Here is a 10,259-nt window from a genome sequence, read left to right on the forward strand (position 1 = left end):
GAAGGAAATAAATTTAAAAAGTGCATTTTATATAATACAATGTATTCACCGTAGTATTATTCCAACATGTTAACAGTTTAAAAATTACAATGATGATGATTTGCATTTTTTCTTTGTACAGTGGTAGTAGAATCATGGAAAGAATTGCGTTCAGGAACCAAGATGCCTCTGTACTGTCTTCACATCTATTGTATATTTTAATTACTAGAGCATCTCAATTTGGAACATCCAAACTGCCGTTCTGAAGACTCAATAACAAGGTGTGGCCAGTGGCTATCACACTGAAGAGTGTAGCTGTAATCAGCTATCAGTATCATTGAATTTAGAAATAAAAAATTAATAATTAGCAATACAGTGGAATGATATTCTGGTGAGGAATAAGTGTGCAAGTATATGCCATGAGAGGCTTCAGGAGGCCTAAACCTATGTTCTGGGTTTCAGAGTACTAACAGAGTTGGTGAATACTATTTTGTCATGGAAAAAATGAAATCTTATTTGTGATAGCATAGGTGAATCTGGAGAATATTATGTAAAATGAAATAAGTCAGGCACAGAAAGGCAAATAATATATGATCTTATATGTTGAATAAAAGACCCCTGATCTCATAGAAGTTGAAGGTAGAATAATGGTTACTAGATATCAGGGAGAGGAAGGGATAGACAGGAATGGAAGAAACGTTGAGTGATGTCATATAGAACACAGATGAGAAATGTATATTCTGGTGTTCTGTAGCACAAAAAAGTGACTTATAGTTTTAAAATGCATTGTACATTTAAAAGTAACTAAAAGACAAGATTTTTATGTTCTCACTACAAACAAACAATACATGTTTGGGGTGATGGGTATTCTAATTACCTTGAGTTAATCATTACACAAAGTATACATATATTAAAACATCACGTAGAACCCCATGAATGTGTATGATTATTCTTGTCAACTAGAAAATTTTAAAAAGATGAATCCAGGCTTGGATACATACTTATTTCATCACTATCGGTTAGTTCCCTCATCCACAAGAGAAGGAATACTAAGATGTATTTCATAGAACTCTCATGTAAGAATTTAAACACGGACATCCACTAGAACAGTTTCTAAACCCATGTGGCTGTTTGCTATCATTGTTATATGATTCTAGTAACTGGCAAGGTACTGATTCTATTTGAATTATAATATTATTAATCATTATATTTCAGTGATTAGGGAGCAATACTCATTCAAGACTAACAACAAAACAAAAAGAAAAAAGAAGCAATAATGATGTTTGTCCCTTCATAATGTTGCTGTTGGGGAAGAATAAGGTAAGTTAAAAGAAAGAGGAAAGAGATAGATACTGTTGTTGAATTTATGAAATAATTTCAATAATTCCAAAGGATGACTCTTTTTAAAACTTAGGTCTATGTGTCACCAACAGTTTGAAAAACAGAAAAGTACAAAGGAGGAAAATAAAAACTTTTAAATCTGATCCTCTTCCCAGATATTTATTGTGCATTTGAATTTCTTTCAATTTTCTTTTCCAATTTTTGACCATTTTTCATTGTTGTTCATTATTTCAATTTTCTTTTTTTGTTGTTTTTCTTAAGGAAAACCATTTTTTTGTATTATTAAATACAAAAATGTATCTAGAAAATAAGAAGCTTGCACTATGTGTTTCACATGAAACATTGCTAGCCCACAGTTTTGTAGGTTAGCCCTATTGCTTCTGGGCTGGTGGTGAGGCAGTGTAACAAAGCAAGTGTGGGTGGGAGGAGAAGATGCTGACCCCAGGGCAGCTGGGAAAAAAAGGTGTACTGAGAAAGGAGGGGCACAGAGTCACAATATCCCCTCCAGAAAATGCCCCCATGATGCTGATTTTCTTCAAATAGATCCCACCTTTTAAATGTTCCACAATCTCCCCATATGCCATGTACTGAGGTCCAAGCCTTCATATAGATCTTGAGGAGACATTTCAGATCTAAACTACAATGTAACTGTACCCCAGGGACTGTCACTGTGGTTCCTGATGGACTGAGTAGTAAAGCTAAGGCAGGTGACTTGGGGAAAGAGAAGTCAGATGCAGAGGCCAGAAGCTGGGTGGGGCAGGTACGATGCCCCAGGAACAAACGGTATCTGATATTTTGAAAAGTTTTAATATTTACAGGTGATGGAAAGTTGAAATACAGGAACAATTAATATGTGGAAGAGTTTGAAAGTATCAGACCACTTAAATCAAGTGATTGTGCTACCTCTTTGAATGTCAGTTAGATGGTCTTGCTTATGAAGACTATTTTTTATATTTTATGAAATAATGATAGTACAGTTGAAAAACAGTTCCTGTAGTTACCATTAAAATAGCAGCAAAGTGTAAACAGAAAATGTGTAATTATTTTGTAATGTATTATACTATATTTTGATTGAGAAGAAAAAGCCAAGATTCTCAGCGAATTTTTAAATCCTCAGAAAGTTTAAATCCTATTGCCCAAGATAAAACACTAAAGACCAAAAGTCTTTCTTTGCAAGGGAAGTGGTATCATGAAATGGATAATTTGGCAAGAGTGGTAATACTTTGGAAAACAATGTTTTAAAATGGGGCGAAAGGGCCAGGGCTTTAGCTCAGTGGTGCCACCACCTGCCTTGTAAGCTCAGGGTCCTGAGTTTAATCCCCATACAAAAAAAATAGGGTGAAAGTTATATGCAAAGAGATCACACAAAAAACCCAACAAGCATAAGATAAATATGGGAAAATCATGTTTTGAAAAGATGGTAAGAGAAGGTGGTGGCCTAAAGGTTGCCATAATACAGTGTGAAGTAAGCATGTTGGTGAAATTTCATGTAGAGTTTAGACAAATTACAAAAGACAACCTTGGAGAGTCACATGCCCAAGTATATGAGAATCACGTACTTACAAAATTATATTAATAAAAGTAGATATGTATTATTCAAAATAGAAGGAGGGAAGAAGCTGAATGCTAGATTAGAAACGCATAACAGATATTACTGTTCAGGAATCAGTGCAATGGTAGAAATGTACACAGTTCTGAAAATCTAGGAGGACGGGATCAAGAGGGGAAAGTGCAAGCCAGGGGAATATTACCTGCAGTAGCAGGAGCTACAGTATAGAACAAGAGGAGACCAAACTGGAATTAGCAAAAGATAAAGCAAGGCAAGTAGCAAAGGGAAAGACATTTGGAAAGAGTGAGCAGTAATCTCACATCATTGTGGGACAAGACAGGGCTAACTGTGCGCAAGCAGATACACAGGGTTGCGGTGGGGATCTGTTAGGTAGGTGAGATGTGTAGGGCCCCACAGAATCCATCAATGGGGAGCATAATCCAATAGTTATGGGGTTGGGTAGGGAAGTGTGGTAACAAGGTTCTCCATGCTGAACTGGAATTTACCAAGTGGACTCTTTTCCTGTGGGAAGCGGTCAAGAGCATGGTAGAGGCTCCATCTTTGGAGGACTGAATATTGATTAGAACCTGACTCATGAAAGAGCCTATAATCTCTCTGGTTGGTTTTTACTAGGTTGCCAGTGGAATCTTAGCCCTGGAAAAGCACAGAAGATCAACTGCTAGAAAACAGAGTCCCTGCATTTTTAATTGAAGCATCTTTGGTAAAACAAACAAAAACTCTTTTCTGAGGAACAGGATATGGCCAGTGCTAAAGGTAGGGCAAATTGGGTACAAATCACCCAAACAGAAGAATAATGAAATAATAAATAATAAGAAGAAAACGAGAAAGAGAAGAAAGAACACCTACATTTATTCAAGTGTTGCATTTGGAATAGAAGCTAGTAGCTAAGAAGAAAATAATTCTAGAGAGTTGGAAAACATGCATGTGATATGGTAAAAATCCACTTTAAATATTTTAATCTGGGATTCAGCACATACTTCTTAATAGTCATATCTTTATGGTTCACATCTAGTTACCACCACCACATTGGGGTGTTCATAGCTGGAAGCTGACTGTTGTTGCAAAATGGGTCTAGGCAAGGGAATAGGAAGCAGAGGACACCAATGGCCTGTGCTCCAACACACCAGAAAATAGTTGCCATCTTTCAGGCTGCTGACATTAACTGTGTGCCTAAGGAGCAGGAAATGCAGTGTAGAAGTTGATAGGAAACAGACACTCCTTTCCCACCATTTGCTCTTTCCAGATACTATATCTGGCTTTTGGCTTAAGTTTCTTTGGACACTGTATAATGAAATCTAGCTATCTGGGATTTGGTTTCTTACCTGCTTGGTGATACCATACTGTACTGTTCTTTGCATAATTATAACAGCTGCTGCCTGGCAGAACTACATCTATCCTCCTGGCCAGAAGGGTGGCATGACCATCTTTTATATTACCAGTGAAATTCAGTCAAGGATTAATCTGCCAGGCATCGTGGTGCATATTTGAAGTCCCAGCATTTGGGAGATGGAGGCACAAGCTGTGAGTTCAAGGCCAGCCTGGGCTACACAGTGAGTACAAGGCCAGCCTGAAATACATAGTGAGACCTTGTATCCCACCAGAATACACACACAAACAACACCCCCCCACAGAATAATTTCCTTGAATGGTTGGGACAACAGCTCTTCCATGGTATAAGAACATTTTCTAAATGAAAGGTGTTTCTCCAAGAGGTGGAGGTCTGATTTGGAAAAGTCGTTTTTCCTGAAGTAACATGAGCTAGAATGTGCATGTGTACGTGCATGTCAGAGAGGGAGGAGGAAGAGATCAAAAGGCCAGTGGGAAAGCCAAGGATGCATATGATTTTTACTTTGGCAGTTTTACAACCAAAAAAGAGGGTTAAAGAGAAAGAGTGAAACCTTTCCCCATTTCTGTTCTGATTGAAGCTTTAATTCTAAAATAGTCTTTGGCTTGAAAGATTGAACTGCACCATCTTTCCATATAAATGGCAAGGCAAGACACATTTTTATGTGTTGTTTTATGAGTTTTCTTCGCATCTTTAATGTCTAACCATTTTATAGTGCTTGGCTTTGCAGGGCCCTAGAGATACTCTCCTGAGCAATACTGCTTTTTTATTTCTAACACAGGAATAGTTAAGAAAGTGTCTGCACACCAATGACAAATTATTGAAATCTTAACTAGAAATAAAGCAGTAAGGATTGCTCAGAATGAAATCTTAAAAGAATGTTGGAATCCAGAGAGGGAGAGAAATCTTCAAAATAGAATAGTGAAGTAAATTGGTACAACTAAATGTGCCTTATAAGCAATACCTGAATATTAATTGCATTTTGCTAATTGTTACATTCTCTTTTATCTCCATCAATCTAGAGGCATCAAAAAATCTAATCCTTGACTATAAGAATTTGACTAAAGTCTTTAAAAGCACACACTTGAAGAGTTATAGCAGCAGTGTGAGATTTTATCTATAGATCTGTTTATTTATTTGGTGTAAATGCTGGTAGCAGTGAGATATAATTATGTGCACATCATGAAAATGTTGTCCCACATCCTTTCAACCTGTTCTTGTGTGTTAACTGCAGTGCTGATGTTATCAAAATGCACTTCTTTCCAGTTTTTAATAATAGATTATGTTAAAAATCATTTTGAGGTTTTATGTAAGAAATTAGCTTAACCATTTAATTTTTTTCCTCATCTCAATCTTATTCCAATAAGTAGAGAATCAAATAGTTGTGAAAAATACACTTTCCTCTTTTTTCTTGGTACCAGGATCGAACTCAGGCCCTTGCATGTGTGAGACAGCAGTGGAACCACTGAGCCAAATGCCCAGCCCTTGAAGAATATGCTTTGGTTTCAAATTGAGCTTGGTCCAAGTTCTGGCTCTCTGGCCTTTATAAATTGTGTGACACGAGATAATTCCTTCACTTCATTCAAACATGGCCTTTTACTTGCAAAGAGGCAATACTGACAATGCTTACTTCATATGTATAATATTATTGTAAATGTTATTTTTTTTTTTTTGAGACAGGGTCTCATTATGTAGTTGAGATTGACCTGGAGCTCATTATGTTCCAGGCTGATCAAGAGCCCAGGCTAATCTTGAACTCACAGTGATCCTCTTGCCTCAGCCTCCCGAGTGCTGGGATTACAGGCATGCGCCACCATGTCCGGCTCTGTTTTTTTTTTTTTTTGATATTGTGATTGAACTCAGGACTTTGCTTGCATTTGCAAGGCAGGCCTGGGCACCACTGAGCTAAATCCCCACCCCTTACTGTGAATGTTAAATGACATAATTACATAGTTAAATCATATAGCATGATGGTAATATGTTGTGGTAATAGTAATATTATATAGTTAATATACCATAATATAATTCAATAAAGTCTTGGAACCCTAATGCATTTATAATGCTAGAAAACACCACCACTAATAGCAAAAACACCTTATACTGGTGGATTTAATCAGATATCAAACTAGATCTTGTTTTACTATAGCACAAGAGGCAGATAGGAGAGGTTAGAAGAGGAAGATAATGAGGTTCTGGACTTTGTATTTGAATATCTTCTAACATATTTAATAGCTACAGTTCTGTAAGAAGTGATTTCCACTAAGATGACTTTCCCTCTTGAAGGGATCTCTAGGCAAAATATTCTTGGCAAGAACATTCTGACCCAAATATTTTATAAGTAAAGGAATGAAAGAAAATGTGTAAAATGTGCCTATAAAAGTTGGAGCTGGGTATTTTAAAGTCCTCTCTTGGTTTTCCTTTTTCATCAGAATTACTTTCTTCCCCTAGGGGGGAGTTGGAGAAAGAGGAAAGGAAACATTGAAAAGGCTTCACAGTGGTTTGCTTCTTAGATCACAAGTACACGACACAGATTCACTGAGACCTCAACTCTGAGTCTTGCTGGTTTATTAAGATTCATTTCCTTGCATGGTAGGAACTTTGGACTTTAAATATAGAATTTACATGTGGAGAGACTATCCATTGCCTAATCTGTTGTTTCCCAAAGCAATGGCATAGAAATATCCCAAGGGATGCTCCTCCACCTTTTTTCCTATGACCAAATCATTTCCTATGGTCAAATAAATCCCTTTTTCTTGAGCCCTCACTATGCATATTAGTGTATTATAAGTTCTTGGGACTCCTGAAATAAACTGGTATGACTCATTTCTGTAACTCAGTATTTCTCTAATTTTATTTTTCTTCCAGTGATAGCTAACATTCTTGGAATCCATGTTCTGCTGAGTTATACTGGGCTAATTCCTCATGCCTACCACTGCCAGTTCAAGTGGTGGTCTGGAGAATCGGGTCTTGTCTTGTCCCATGCTCACCATGTTAGGCACTTGGCATGTCTGCAGCAGAGGTTCTAGTGAGCTAGCAATGTAGCCAGTCGTTTGCAAGTCACAACTTTTAGAACCAGGCTGCTAGTGACCTAGAGCTTCTGTATGGAAATGTGATGCAAAAAGATCTTGGCCTTTCATGGTGCTGGAGTATCCACACGGCTAGGCTGAGTGTTTGTAAGGAGGTGACTGTGGAGGAGCCCACTGAAATTCATACCTGTGTTCTGGCTGCTGTACTTTCTTCTTTTGAGGTAGAGGAAAATTACAAGCACTGATTTTTCCATCTGTAAAGTACATTTTAAAGTATAAAAGAAAAGGCAGTCATTGAAAGTGAATGATGAGACACTTGTGGTTATGAGAAAAGAAAAAAGATTACCTACACAGATATTCATACAAGTGATTGAATCATCTCTAAATATTCCACTTAACTCTCAAGGGCCTGTTTCTTTGCGAATATTGAAAATAGGAAATATAAGAAAAATCCATTTATTCCACAGAGAAGCGCAAAAATGAGTAGGTAGAAGCCAAACTATTTCCATGGTTTTCTTTTCAATTTGATTTTGGAGATGGACTGAGACAATAGATATGGACTTGGCAACTTTTCTTCCCACATGTTGCATGGGTGTTCTTCAGGACTGGAAGCCATTTGTGATCATACGAAGAAATGCTCCTGCTGACATGTGGGCGTTCCTCACCGCGTAGATTCCAAGCTTAACGACAGCCATGTAAATCCAAGTTCCCATTGAGTGTTGTCTTGGCCTCAGGGGTCTGAGTTGCCTTAGCACCTGGTAGGGAATAGATAATATTTTGTTGCCCTTTCTGGCCTGAGATTATTGATGTTTCCTTGTGTGTGGTCACTGCGTGGGAAGGCTCTCCATGGGACTATAAAGAAACAGCTTTCTCCTTGTCAGACAACAAGGAAGACAGAGCAGTGAAAGGACAGGAACTTTCTCCAGGTTAAAGCTGTTCTAAGTGTGGTCCTTGGACCAGCAACATTGGTATGGCCTGGGAATTTGTAAGGAATGAACATTCTAGGGCCCCATCCAGCTTACAGATCTGGAAGCTCCTGGGGTGGAGTCCAGCTGATGGTGTTGTAACAAGCACCAGCCCTCCAGGTAATGTGTTGGAGTTTGAGAACCACTGCTCAAAAGGAAAACCATGTGTCCAGACGGGAAAGAGCCTCATTAGATGTTGTCATGTACTGTTTAGCCACGGGACATATTCTGAGAACTGCATCTTTAGGTGATTTCATTGTGTGTGAACATCATAGAATGTGTTTACTGAAACCTAGATGGCAAAGCCTACTACATACACACACGTAGGCTATATTATAATCGTACAGGACCACATTGTTTGCATGGTTCATTATTGACTGAAACTCCATTTTGTGGCACACGACTGTGTTACTTTTATATTTCTTCTATGGGTTTTATTCCTTTCCTGCTATGTCCAGCTTATGGGTTATGATTTCTGACACCACCCCACCAACACAGAAAGGTTAAGAAACCTTTCCTGAGTACAGCTGAATCTGACTGACATTTTGTAACACGGTGATTCTTGACTTTTCCTGGAGTCCCCTAAGAGAAACGATTAAAAACTCAGATGTCCAAAGCCACATCTAAGACCAATCACATTAAATCTGGGAGCAGGATGGGTGGACTAAGGCATCAGTATTTTGAAATCTTCCCCTGGGATGATTCCACAGTATAGTTCAGTTTCTATAAAGATGAAGCAAACAAAGGTAAGGGAAACAACTAGAGGTTCCATTTGACCCAGCCATAGCCCTGCTGGGTATCTTTCCAAAAGAATTAAAAGAATCATATCACAGTGACATATGTGCACCTATGTTTATAGCAGCACGTTTTGTAATAGCTAAAACTTGGAAACAGCCCATTTGCCCATAAATTGGAAATTGGATACAGAAGATGTGGTTTTTCTATAAAATGGAATAGTACTCAGCCATAAAGAATGAGAAATTAGAGTCATTCTATGACTCCAGGAAAATGGATACATTTTGAGGATATACTCCTAAGTGAAATAAATAAGACACAAGTGTAAATAGTGAATAGTTTCTCTGATGTGAAAAACTATAATAGTACACAAGATCCTAATGGGATAATTAACATTGTGAAATAGGAAGAAAAGGGCTAAAGGTGTAGGGAAAGTGGGAAGGGTAGAGGAAAGGAATAAGGGAAAAGAAAAAAATATGAGAAAATGAAAAAATGGAAATATAGTGTTTGTAAATGGGGATGGGAGGAGGGGTGAAGGGAGGGCAGGGACAAGGGAAAAAGACCTGTCATGTAAAGGTACAAGATCCCAATGATGAATGTAACTGTACTGTATACCTAGAATGTACCAATAAACTCAATAAAAAGAAAAAAAAAAGGTAAGGGAAACAAACAAAAGACAGTGTCTATGTAGGGAAGATGTTTAAGCATAGGAATTCAAGGCTAAAAGTCTTAGTGGGTGGGGATTAGCTCAGTGGGGCTGCTGACTACCTCGCAAGTGTAAGGTCCTGAGTTTGATACCCACTACCAAGTAAATAAGTAAATAAAATAAAATAAAATAAAAATCTCAGGGCTCATCCAGATTCTGATGAATCTCTGAAGGAAGCTTTCCTCACCCTTTCTCATCCTATTATTACACAGACCAGAGCTTCTGGGAGCCATGTGATTTCCTGGCCCCTAAGAGCAAATCTGCCCAGACTTTATAACAAGACATTATCTGCGCTCGTTGTTTTGCTTCAAATCTCCTTGATGCCAAGCACACACAGGCAATTGTGATATCAGGACCCTGGTCCTAGGACCACTGCTCTCCTGTTAATTTATCTTGTTCCTTCAGCCTCACTAATCTCCCTCCTTGCCCCAATCAATATTCCAGTGCTCCCTGTGCAGCTACCTAGAGTGCGGTGCCACAGTTCTCCCTGCCCCCTACCCTCAGGTCCTTTGAGTTCTGATGCAAGTGTGGTCTTTGTATTAGAATTCTCCAGAGAACCAGAACCAATCAAATGAATATATATATATATATA

Source organism: Fukomys damarensis, unplaced genomic scaffold (genome assembly GCF_012274545.1).
Source record: "Fukomys damarensis isolate Sample0158 unplaced genomic scaffold, DMR_v1.0_HiC HiC_scaffold_13, whole genome shotgun sequence".
Lineage (NCBI taxonomy): Eukaryota > Metazoa > Chordata > Mammalia > Rodentia > Bathyergidae > Fukomys > Fukomys damarensis.